Here is a 13683-nt window from a genome sequence, read left to right as displayed (position 1 = left end):
TTGGGTTTTTTCTTTGGGGTGATGAAAATGTGGAACTAGGTAGTGGTGATGGTTGCATAACATTATGAATGTATTACATGCCACTGAATTGTATACCTTAAAGAGGCTATGTTATATTTTATGTTATATGTATTTTACCACAATAAAAAGTCATAAAAGAAATAAAGGAGTAGTGCAGAGCTTGCCCAGGGCCATCATGTACTATTTCCAATGTACAATTGAGCTTCTCGAGGACTGCAGGTATGACAGCCCTAGCTAAATGTGGACTTGGGTCACTTTAAGTCAGGTCAGGCCATGACACCAAGCACTGGAGATTCAAGGAGCTCACAGCCCTGTTCTTCATGGAAGACTTCATAGTCCATCTTTTCTCAGAAAAGGTTCTTAGACCCCATCACACACATCACCAGCAGAAGACACCAATGCAAAAGGAAAGTCTTAGTAGAATGGAGCTTGCCTTTCTTATTTTCTTCCAAGTTGATTATGGGGGACTTCATTAAAAGTTTACTTCAAGATTCAGAGAAAGAAGCAGGTCATTATAAAGTTCTTTGCATCTTTTCACCTAGAAAAAGAAGTACTCCTGATTTGCAATTTTTAAAGATAATTCTAAATTATTTGGGACATCTTACTAATATTTTTGACAGTTGATAAATTCTAAACACTTCTCAAGTTACCTTTGGACTAAATATGCCTAAAGAGAGTAAATCATTTAAAGATATTTGAAGAAATGTTATAGATCTAACATCTTATATTAGAATAATAATCTTTAGAATTTCTGATGCAGCAGTAATACTACTGAACTTGTGTGGTGAAAGAGTTGGTTCCAGTGCTAATATTTCTTAGCTGCTTGAGCAAGTCAAGTCAGTGAACCAGTTTGGAAAGGGGCTTCAGCCCCAACATGACTCCCCTCAGTCACACCTGATGACTTACACTGACTTTTCTCAGGATATTCAGGACAGTGCTGTGAACTCCTTCCACTTTGCTTCCTTCCACCTTAGAACCTCTCCTTATCTTCATCTGTCCTTTCTTCCTTTGCATCTGTCTCAAAAGACACAGGTCTTCTTCCTTGCCGAAGTTAGCCCCTCCAGCTGTATTCCTGCCCTCCAGGCCCTACTGTGTCCAGTTAGCCCAGCCCTTGCTTGTCTCTCTCGCACTCTACTCCCTCTTTTCCTCTCCCCATTCCAATAAAAGCCTGCTGTTGGCCCTGCTCCTCTCCTTACCTTCACCTTCAGACTTCAAGTGGTGTTCAGTTCTGCCACTTCATTCCCTCATCAAGTTCTGCCTTCTGAATTCAGGAACTGGATTTTGCCTTACCATATCCCTAAAACTGTTCTCAGGAAGGTCAGTTCCCAGTCACTAGATCCTCATCTTTATAATACTCTTTGCAGCATTTAGTTCCACGGGTGGGCCATGCTTCTTTGAATCACAGTCTCTCACGGGGAAGAACCTCAGAGACTTCCTCAGTCTCTGTCTTCTCTGGCTTCATCTCCAAGTTCTTGATTCTGTTTTCTCTCTTCTTCTCACCTAGATGCTCATCTCTCCTAGGTATACTCTGGTATCAATTCTCAATTATTTGAGCACGTTTTCAGATCTCTGTTCTGAGCTGCACCTTCAGCTGGGCATGTATTCCTTATTTACACATTAGGACCTCAACACAAAAGCCCTCACCAAACCACCTCCCCATCTGACCTTCCCACTTCTATTAGTGGCACATTTTCTCATGACCTGGCCTTGAAACCTGGCACAGTCGTTTTTTGATCCTACATCTCACTTAACCCCACCTCCCATCACTTTCTAAGCATCAATCCCTGGTCCAAGCCTGCCATTACTTCTTTCACACCCTCCTGTTTCCAGATCAGCTTTCATTACTAATGCCTGATCAATGTTTCTAATGCTTATTCTGACTGTTCAAAGAACTTTAATGGCTCCCATTTTAGAAAAAAATAGGTTCATACTTCTCAGTCTGCTATTCCATGCCTCTCTTTATTTTGCTTCATTTTCTCCTCCAGGTTCACCTCTAGTACACCCCTAGATATGCCCCTGGCTACATTTTAGACTTCTCATTGGTTCACTAGTGCACCCTCCTCTGTTCTCTTTGTCCATTTCTATTCAACATGTACCTATTTTATCTAGATGCATTTTCACATCCCTTTCCTCCATTAAGACCTTCTTGATTCTCTTAAACACTCCCTGAACCTTCATAGCTTGTTTATACTTAAAACAAACCAAACCTGTTGCTACTGAGTCAGTTCCGACTCATGGCAACCCATGTGTTACAGAGTAGAACTTGGCTGCCATCTTTATGGAAGCAGATCACCAGGCCTTTCTTGTGTGGTGCTACTAGGTGGATTCAAACTATCAACCTTCCAATTAGTAACCTAGGGTAAATCATTTGTGATACCCAGGGACCTTCTCTTTATAACTGTCCTTTGCAAAGTGCCAGTTCTCAAAAGATAATGAACTTATGATCAAATGTAAACCAACTCACTGATTTCTTCATTAATAATGTCTTCTTGCAAACAAAATATCAGCTGAACTAAGCAATGTCCTTAGTTATGGGCTGATTTACATCCTGGTACAAGGTCCTTATGTCATTATAAACAATAACAGTTAGCAACTGGGTCCTCAGACCACACTTTGGTTTCTCTCTTTGGCACTCTTCACCCTTGCCTGGTGTTTTGGTTGATTGGTACTAGCAGATCAGCTTCTCAAGGGTGGGGGCTGAATCTTACTCCTACTTGTATCTAGTAAATACAGTAGGTACTCAATAAGTTTATTGAGTTGACATCCAAAGCTACTCTTCAGGACTCAGATTTTTATGAAATAAATACTCTTCCCACTCCATCTTTGGAGGATACATAATAATTCATGACAGGGTCTGTTAGGGCATCCCTGCCATAGGGTACTAGGGCCCCATATTTCCTTGTGTTTGATGGTTACCTCAGTAGTCTATGGATCAACCCAGACTTGACAGGAAGTTGGTGGGGGCAAAGAAGGAGGTAACAAGAGAATTGGTGTATGCCGGTGTTGACGCTATCAGTGGCAAGTAACAGAACTTCTGAGCAATATTTTCAAGAGAATAAATTCTGGCCAATGAGATGCGAGTGCAGTGTCGTGAGGGACTTTTAGGGAAAAGTTTCACTCCTAACAAGTGGAGAGAAGTTCCTGAGGAATGCTCCCTTTCTATCTACTACTTGCTTCTTGCTTTGGACCTTGCCATGTAAGGAAGTGATGCTTATCACTGCTTGGCCACCTTGATAATATCCATGATATTATCCAAGAGGACTGAAGACAGAAGTTCCATGGCTGGACAACTCAGGGATATTATCAAGGACACAGGCCCCTTGCATCTGTTGTTTCACTGCTCTCAGCATGTCAGTGATGCTCCCATTTGTGATCACAAGGTGGCTGGGCAGGGTGCTAAAAAGGTTATGATAGAAACAGATGGTACTAGGGAAAGATAAAGGGAAGGCAGAATCAGAGGGCAGAGTTACTAAGGAAGACACAGACATGATAAATATTGCTGAGAATAGGAACTACAGGAAAGTATTAAAGTCAACTTTCAGACTCACCCAACATTATTGGTATACCAAGTCTCTTCCCACACATTTTCTGACTTCATTTTTTGACCAACTTTTTGGGTTGGCATTACCAACTTTGTGTTACTAATAAGTAAGCTGAACCCGGGGAAGGCTAAGACAGCAACATCTGATTGCTGGCTTGGGGACCAATGCTGGGTTGGATGCTTACCTACTTCTATTCCCCAACCAACTAGCCTGGTGGCACAGTGGTTAAGCATTCAGCTGCTAAGCGAAATGTTAGCAATTTGAACCCCTTGGCTGCTCCGTGAGAGAAAGATGTGCCAGTCTATTTATGAAAAGATTGACAGCCTTTGAAACCCCAAGGAACAGTTTACTCTGTCCTATATGGTCATTATGACTCAGAATTGACTCTGCAACAATGCATTTTGTTTTTTGTTCTGGTGCTGGAGTCAGCCAGTCTGAGACTCACTGGATCACACACACATTGTCACTCAGAGACTAAATGGCAAGTCTGGGGTTTGAATCCAGATCTGTCTCCAACAATAAAAACTGCTAACATTTGGTATTCACAAACAACTTACTGGGCATTGTGCTGTTTGACATACACTATCATATCCAGTCCATATAACAACCCAATGGGGGAGCTACACATTTTATAATTTCTGACATTTAGAGATTACAAAAGGAACCCTGGTACCACAACATTTAAATTCTTGGCTGCTAACAGGAAGGTTGGCAGTTCAAACCCACCCAGCTACTGCATCAGATAAAGACTTGGCAATCTGCTTCCATAAAGATTACAGACAAGAATATTCTTCATAAAGATTACTCTGTCACATGAGGTCACTATGAGTTGAAAATTGACTTGACAGCACCTAACAATGACAGGGGAGCTCTGGTAGCGTAGTGCCTAAGGCACTTGATTGCTAACCAGAAGGCTGGCGGTTCAAACCCACCAGCCACTCCTCGGAAAGAAGGTTGGGCAATCTACTTCCATAGTGATACCGCCTTGGAAACCCAAGGAGGGGTCACTATGAGTCAGATCCAACTCAATGGCAGTGAGTTTTGAGAATAGTGACAGAGTACAAGTAACTTGCCAGTGTTACATAACTAGTAAAGTGACAGTCAGGATTTGATCATAGGCTTTCAGACTCCAGCATCCACAGTTAACTGATATGTTCTACTGCCAATCTAGGCTCAGAGCTCCAGATGCTTAGTCTGGGGCTTTTTTTTACTGTATCTACTTTATCTCTGTACCTGTCATTGCAGTGAATCTTAAATCACTCCTTATTGTTAAGGAGCTCTCACCGTGCTGTGGTTAAGGCATTGGGCTTCTAACCAAAAGGCTGGCAGTTCAAACCTACCAGCCACTCTGTGGGAGAACGATGAGGCAGTCTACTTTTGTAAAGATTTGTAGCCTTGGGAACCCTGTCGGGATCACGATGAGTTGGGATTGACTTGATGGCAGTGGGTTTGGTTTTTTTGGTATTGTTGTTGTTGGCTGCTGTTAAGTGTGTCCCTGATTCCTGGTGACCCTACGTACAACTGAACAAAACGCTGCCTGGGCATGTGCCACCACATGAACAGACCATTCTGATCTATAGGGTGTTCACTGGCTTATTTCAGGGCAGAGATCACCAGGCCTTTCTTTCTAGTCTGTCTTAGTTCGGAAGCTCAGCTGAAAACTGTTCAGCATCATAGCAACACACAAGCCTCCACTGATGGGCAGTTGGTGGCCGCACATGAGATATTGGTTGGAAATCAAACCCAGGTCTCTTGCATGGAAGGCAAAAATTCTACCACTAAACCACCAACCAAACCAAACTCACTGGCATCCAGTCGATTCCAACTCAGAGTGACCCCCACTGGGTTTCCAAGACTAAATCTTTATGGAAGCCAACTGCCTCATCTTTCTTCCATTAAGTGGGTGTTGGGTTTGAACCACTGACCTTTTGGTTAGCAGCCAAATGCCTTGAACACCATCGTTCCTTACTGAACCACCAATACCTCATTAAATCACTCCTAGAAAAGGAATAAAGCCTGATTAGCATAAAATCGTCACCTTGCAATTGGTAGAGAAATTCCAGCACCTTGTTCTTTGGAGAAAACTTTCAGCCTTACAGGAGAGGTGACCCCATCTGTGTATGACAGGGGGTGAGGTTAATTTGCTTGGAGAGGAGACTGCAGGTTGCAAGTACAATCAGTGTTTGGGGTGATGCTTCTCTGCTTCACTTTTTATGTGAGGCTGTGACTGTGTACAGTGAATGACAGAATGGAAATAGTCTTTTATGTCATGGTGCTTTGTTCCCATGTTGGTAATCCTCCATTTTAATGCTGATAAGTACAATAGTGAGGATTATGCCCCTTGATTTAATTTGGCCTGCATATGGCAAAACTCTCGCATGGCTTTTATTTCACATTCTTTAGCTCAGCTAGCCTGCTGTTGTGTTTAAGAAAAGAAAAAGCCCCTATGAAGGAGGCTGGAGATTGATAACACTGGTGCAGATGTTTTTCCACGGTAGCTTGTATCACAACCCACTCACCCCCCCCACCCCACCCCCACCCCAGAGATGGGAAAACGAGCACATATTTCTCCCGTGTATCATCGTTTCAGCTCTGGGGCTTGGAGCCAATTGGGCTGACCTCAGAATTGGTGAGCCAGAGAAACAGCCTCACAGTCAGTCAGCAGGGCCGAGTGTGGGCCAGATTTCCATGTGGTCTGTGAAGTACACATTGCCACATATCTTGACAAACACTCTGCATGGGGGGCTCAATGCAGAAATATGTGGCATGCTAAGAAGATGAAACAAAACAAAACTTTTCTTTGGGTTTCAGGAGGATGTTTCCTCTTGTACTCTTCAACTCCTACACCAATTTTTCCTTCGACTTTCATTTCATCCCTTCGTGAGCCTAATGCTCTCCAGTACATTTCCTAACGCCATGCACAGGACCATGCACTGATGCCCTATCAGACCTCACATGGAACCAGAGGGAAGATGGCAGCATGGTGTGGCCATGGTACTAGGTAGCCTTCTTTTATGAAATGCTTAATATATGGTTAAAAAAGAAAAAAAGTAATCTATTCATTGTAACCCCTCCTTGGGTTTCCGAGGCAGTATCTCTATGGAAGTAGACTGCCCAATCTTCCTTCCAAGGAGTGTCTGGTGGGTTTGAACCACCAGCCTTCTGGTTAGCAGTCAAATACATTAGGCACTATACCACCAGAGCTCCCTTACTATATGGTAGACATTCTCTATGTTATCTCATTTGGGTAGAAAGAGGGTGGGTCTTAATATCAGACCTGGGTTTTAATCTCAGTTCAACTACTTATAAATTATGAGACAGTAGACAAGTTTCTTCATTTCTCTAAATTTCAAATATCCTAAACCACAAGGAGGTGTCCTGGTGGCACAGTGGTTAAGCACTCTACTAACCTAAAGGTTCACAGTTGAAACTCACTAGCTGCTCAGGGGGAGAAAGATGTGGTGACCTGCTTCTATAAAGATCTACAGACTTGGAAACTCCATGGGGCAGTTCTACTCTGTCCTAAAGGGTTGATGTGAATCGGAACCAATTTAACAGCAATGGGTTTGGTTGTTCTTTTGAAACTGAAAAAGGGGGATAAATATGAAAACTAGAATAATGTATTAAAGAAACTAGCACAAATTCTAGACTCAAATGCTAAATAAAGGGTGATGAGGCACTGTTGGTCACGGTGCTAAAAGTGGTAGCAATAATAAAAACATTGCCATCAAGTCAATGCCAACACCTATCGACCCTATAGGATAGAGTAGAGCTGCCCCACAGGGTTTTCAAGGCTGTAATCTTTCTAGAAGCAGACTATTTCTCATGGAGTGGTTGGTGGGTTAGAATTGCCAAGCTTTCAGTGAGAAGCCACGATTTAACCATTGTGCCACCAGAGCCCTTTTTAGTAGCAATAATAGTAGTAATAAAAACCAAAAAACACATGCCATTGCATCAACTTTGACTCATGGTGACTCTGTGTATGTCATAGTAGAAGTGTGTTCCACAGAGTTTTCTTTGTGGAACTGATTATTCACAGATTGCCACGTGTTTCTTCCAAGGTGCTTCAGGGTGGACTCAAATTTCCAACATTTTGTTTAGCCACTGAGCATGTTAACCATTTGCACCACACAGGGGCTCCACTCCTTACCTTCTAAAAAACCCAAACCAGTTGCAGTCCAGTCACCTCTGACTCATAGAGACCCCATGTGTGTAAGAGAAGAACTGTGTGAATTAATGGCCTGCCGTGTGGTTTGGTAACATCGGGACTGTGCCTTTTTACGTGTCAAACTTGGGCTTGGCAGCCTCGGCAGCCAGCAGCTGTCTAAGTGAAGAAAAGCCTCCAGCTTCAGTGGGCCGGGAGCAGGAGGCAGAGCTGAAGTCCAAGGCTGAGGGGCTTTCACCCAGCCCTTAGAGCTTGGCACTTTGAACTTGGACTTAAAACCTCCAAACTGTAAGAGAACAAACTCCTGTTTGTTAAGGCCACCCCATCTGTGGTATATTCCTGTCAGAGTGGCACCAGGTAACCAGGACATAGATCATCAGGCCTTTCTTCCAAGGCCCCTCTGTGTGGATTTTAATCTCTAAACCTTTTGGTTAGCAGCTGCGTTCATTAATCATTTGCACCAGGCTGGTACTCCAATACAGTAATTGGAGCATTTAAAATGTTCTTGTAAAGCCATACTGATGTGAAGGGTCAAGACCTCTCTGACTTGGCTCTAGAGTTGTGGGCTAAAGTAAACCTCAAGAATTCCAGCTCTTGAGAAATTTCGAACAATTTCTTCTACTTTAAATTGAAGGTACAATTTTTATTATATTGTGTCACTGGCTTTTATCTCAGGGGTAAATGTGGGATTTACTTTGAGCCCAGGAGTCACCCTTGCCAAATGGCCAGGATGCCACTACCACAACCTCTAGTAACTTTCAGAGCTAACTTGATTGTTCAAGCTCCTTTCAGAACTTACTTGATTATTTGAGCCTTCTTAGGCTTTGTACATTTTTAAAATATTAATTGGTCACATTTCTTTTCAAAACCTCTTTGAAACCAGAAACCTTATCACCAGCTGAAAGTCACTTCAAGGAAAAGTCTGCTTTGAGTTATAATTTTCCTTGTGGATTTGCTTATGGCTGTACATAAATATTTATCTGAACTATTTCAACAAACCCTAAATCATCCATGATCCTTATGCAAAGAACCTTTCAGAAGGCTTGTGTATGTCAAGAATGTCAGCAATAAGAGCTTTCTTTATAGGACCAAATTCCAAGGACAAGAGGCCTCTTTTAAAATATTTGGAGTTGTTTGGTAGTTTTCAACATATCTTTTGTTTTCCCATTGCTGTGTACAGAACACCCTTGCCAGTTCTTTCACTGCCTGTTGATATTTTACCCATCCCTCGTGGTCTGCTTCCTACGATACCTCCTGCAGGACCTGGACATGGAAGTGGCAGAGTTGGTCACTACCCAGAGGAGGCTCAACTGTCTAGTGAGGTTGGAGTACTGGGGAAGTAGGATGAAGACTGGGGTGGTGTTGTGGCAATGGGGTGATGCATGGAGAATTATTAACAGGTAATAAGGCAGATGGAAGCCAGGTTATGAGAGGCCTTAAAAATGGCACAAAATATGTTGGACCTTAATTCCATAGGTGAAAAGATGACAACCACGGAACCTTGGGCAGAATATGTTTTGCAGACATTTTTGTTTGGCCAGTACACTGTCTTTAAAATTTAAAATTAGCTTCCAACATATAAAAATAGAAAGATTTAGTATAATAATTTAGATTTTTGATGTCTCTCGAAAAATTGGAGGATCTGGTAGCAATCTGTTGGATACGAGTAGAGCCTGCATTCTATAGAGATCTACTTGCCGGCCTGCTTAATTCATGACCCGGCTCTGCCAGCATCTGAGTTGGATTCCTGCTGCTGTGTGCAGGGCACCATCCAGGTACAGGAAACATCTAAGGCTATAAACTCTGGAGCCAGACTGCCTCTGTTCTAGGTCCAGGTCTATGTCCCACTAGCTCAGTGACCTTGGATAAGTTAAATGTGTTTCTAATCATGGCACCTCATATGACCATTGTGAAAAAAATCACAGGAAACATTTAGCATGTAGTAAGTGCACAAAAAATGTTAGCTTTGCTACATGCAATATGAGAAAATAAATTCCTCCAGGGCTGAAACCATCTCACTTACTTCTGTATCACTCACAGAATCTAAAATCTTTGACCATCATTGGCATACAAATAATTAATGAATGGATGAAAGACCGTATACTACTTGAATTTTATTCCTGTGGGGTCCAAAGCTAAATTTAGGTAGTTTTGTCCTCAAAAAATCCTTCCAATTTATCGTCAGTTTGACTTGAGCATATTGAGTATATATATGTATAAAGCCAACAATGCTAAGTAAGTAAGTGAAGGGAGATGCTATAAACACTGAGTCACTTTTCTGTAATAGATCTGCTGTCCTAACTCAAAAATAAGCTCCAAGTTTGGGAAGAGGCTTACATAAGTATTTTCTTTAGGAAGCTCAGTTATCGGTAGGTAAATGGCTATGGTTAATACCCTAATTTAAGGATCAGTTGCTAGGAATTAGCCTTAGTGAACTTAAGCAGAAATGTTAGAACGTATGCTTAACTTGTGTTCTCCCTCCCCACCCCCACATGAGATCCACACTTCAAAGCAGTGTTGTTGTATCTAATACCTCAGACAAGGATGGAGAATCCCCAGAAATGATCTGGACAGTTTTTCACCAGAACAGATTTCTAGTATGATATCTGTATATACCTGAAGTCACAATGTATTAGCTACCCAGGGCTGCTGTTACAAAGTGCCAAAAAGTGGGTACTTCAAAGACAGAAATGTGTTATCTCACAGTTCTGCAGGCTAAACCTCTGAATTGTCAGCAGTGCCATGTCTCTCCAAAGGCTGATATCCCCAGATGTGTCTTGATTTGCTTCTGTAACATAACTCTGTCTCTGCCTCCTCTTTACATGGCCTGCTTCCCTCTGTGCCTCTCTGTGTCTCTTCCCTTCTTCTATAAGAATGCATTAATATTGAAGGAGAAGGATGTCATGCTTGGTAGGGTGGAGGGCCGACTAAAGAGGGGGAGGCCTTCAACGAGATGGATTGATACAGTGGCTGCAATGATGAGCTCAAGTATAGCTTGTGGGGCTGGCGCGGGATAGGGCAGTGTTTCGTTCTGCTGTGCATGGGGTCGCTATGAGTCGGAAACGACTCGACAGCACTTAACAACAACAACAACAATATTGAATTGGAACCCACTCTTCTCCAATATGAACTCACGTTAACTGATAACTCTTCAAAGACCCTGTTCTGGTTATCTAGTGCCGCTCTGACAAGAATATACCACAAATAGGATGGCCTTAACAAACAGAAGTTTATTCTTACAATTTGGAGGTTTTAAGTCCAAGTTCAAAGTGCCAAGCTCTAGGGGCTGGGTGCAAGCCCCTCAACCTTGGGGTCCAGTTCTTCCTCCTGCTCCCAGCCCACTGGAGCTAGAGGCGTTTCTTCACTCAGACAGCTGCTGGCTGCTGAGGCTGAGAAGCCCCAAGGCTGACAAGTAAAAGGCACAGTCCCAATGTTACCAAACCACATGACAGGCAATTAACTTAAGTCCACTGTAAGTCCCAAGGTTGGCAGAGCATAGCAGGCTGCTGAGCAACGACAGGGCTACATGCAAGGTCCAAGTGTGCCATAGGCTAGAGACCGTTCTTAAAGCTTCTCCTTATATACAGGAAGCAGACCACAAACCCAAAGGCAGCTACTCAGCTGCTCCCAGTAGATTCCACCATGGAGTTGATTACCAGTCTCATCATGGGGAATACTACATCCAGCTGCTCAGCCACTCAACCAGGCCTAGCCAACTTGACATACAAACATAACCATCACAGACCCTATTTCCAAACAAGGTCACATTCACAGGTACCAGGGGTTAAGACTTCAATGTATCATTCATAGCATTAGGGGAAACACAATTCAATCCATAACCCACAACATATCTCACCAACGCCTTTAATGTAATCAACTATGGTTGTGAACTTTTGTGCTGGCATTAATTGATCCTTAAGCACATCTGCCATCAGCTTTTTCTGGCATGAGCTCTGCAAAGTTGACCTGCAAGGTTGGATTCACTTTCTCTCTGGAAAACTTGTACATTTTCAGAGTTTGGGTCCAGTCAAACTTTGTTTTATTTGGATAAATATAATGTAAAACCAAATACTGTCTCCAAGATTCTAAAAACATTGCTCTTTAATTTTATCTTTCATGGTGGCTCTCTTCTTATAAAAAATCAGTTTTTTAGGATCATAATGCCTCTACTTTTTTCTAAAGAAATCTCACTTCTCTTTCGTTCACTCCTTTCCCTTTTTTTCTTTCTCTCTCTCCTTAGACAATTTATTCTTACACACAGAATTTATAGCCCATACATGATACATACATCTCTTCTGCCCTCTACTTCCTCCATTATACTTAAAATTGTTGACCCTCCTTTCCTTCTTCTTCTTCTTCTTTTTAACATATCTACTTAACTTCATGAAAGAATTTGAGGAAATTTACAAGAAATGCACATAATAAGTTATTGAAAGGTTTGGTTTGGTTTTGAATCAGGATGATGGAAATGTCTGCACATTTTCTTCCGTGATCCTAGGACCAGCAACTCTAAAGCTCTGGTTTCTAATCGAAAGGATTAGAAAAAAGTATCAACAAACTGTGGCTGATTTCTCTACTTCTCCATCCCTTGTCTTCCTACATTAGCCATTTTGTAGAAATTTAGCACATCTCTTATATCTGCTCTGCCTCTATCCTCATCAAAACCTTTTCTGTGTTCAGACTCAGAATGAGTTTTTGATAAATATACCTTTGCATATTGAACCTATTTTGGAGAGATTAAGCAAAGAAAACTTGCTTAAGTTGGAGATATTGCAGGAACAAATTTTGCTTTAAAATGAATTTTATAGATGTGTGTTTTGTTACCAGTACTTAAAGAAAACTTGATGATAATGCTACACATTGAAAGAAGATTAATTTATATAATTTCTACACCCTTATTAACTTTATATAATTTTCTTCTCAGGGTTAGAAGGAAAAAAAATGTGTGTTTCAGTTCCAGGTGCATTTCGTTAATTAAAAGGCCATTGGCTCCTACCTGTAGGGCACAAATATTTCCCCTAAGCATCACTCCAGTCACTTGAAATGAAGAAGGAAATTGAGCACGTGTTTGCTGTTAACAGTAGTCATGCCACAATCTCTCTATTTGCATTTTAGTAACTTCTTAGACTTGTCTCCTTGATGAGTAGACAAAACAGGAGAGGACTGAATTTTTTTCTTCTCATCTGAATGGTGTAGATCAAGAAGAGGGAGAGGAGGAGAGTGCTGTGGTGAAACAGAGCTCCAGCAACTGCTGTGATTGGGAAATTAGATAATAAACAGTGCCTGATATCGAGATTCTAATGGCCTAAGATCAACACAGTCAAGACAACCAGCAGGAGTGGCCTTCCTTACTCTGGCCCAGACCCTCCCCGGAGAGCTTTTGTGTCAACAAGAACAGCCAGCACTCCTGGCTGGCTCCCAAGACTCAGAATGGGGCTATCATTTTTGTTTGCTTTGCAAATATCTTAATGGGAAGTGGTTCAACACCACCTATGGGTTAATCTGAGAGGTTCTGCTTGGCAGCTGTTAGCTCTGAGAACCACATGGCCACTCTCGAGTGAAGGGGGTAGGGCTGCCTGTTAACTACCCCACACCAGGTTGAGGCATCTTCTTTGCTTATTGGATTTACTGACCGGCAGGAAGCACCTTGTTGTCTTTTATTTTTAGTTTGCTCCTCCTGAGAAGGTAGGAATGTTATTCTCAGATCCAATTGTGCTTTTTCCTCTAAGGCAGGGAAGTCATTTTAATTTGTTTCATTAGCATGCAGCATACTTTTTTCACCCAAGCTCATTCTCATAGGATCTGAAGTTTAGTATTAAACGTGAACATTGATTTGGTGTGATGGCGGTGGAGGCAATAACGTTGTTGTAGGAACACTTTCCCTTGTTACCCTCCCGAGAGGGACCGGGTCTCCGGGAGCAAGGTAAGCACGGGCGTACCACAGAGTAGCAGGCC

At 42.2% G+C, this 13683-nt stretch overlaps 1 protein-coding gene across 1 annotated transcript in view; it reads left to right on the top strand.

The window, feature by feature from the left end:
* The window catches only part of MYO3B (myosin IIIB), a 517685-nt gene that overhangs the window by 363957 nt on the left and 140045 nt on the right, over positions 1-13683 (top strand). The window lies entirely within an intron of this gene.

The sequence above is a fragment of the Orycteropus afer genome, unplaced genomic scaffold (assembly GCF_000298275.1).
Source record: "Orycteropus afer afer isolate SDZICR_OR568_19922 unplaced genomic scaffold, OryAfe1.0 scaffold00001, whole genome shotgun sequence".
NCBI classification, from domain to species: Eukaryota; Metazoa; Chordata; class Mammalia; order Tubulidentata; family Orycteropodidae; genus Orycteropus; species Orycteropus afer.
Note: the sequence above shows the minus strand (reverse complement) of the source record. Positions and strands in the feature narration are given on the sequence as shown.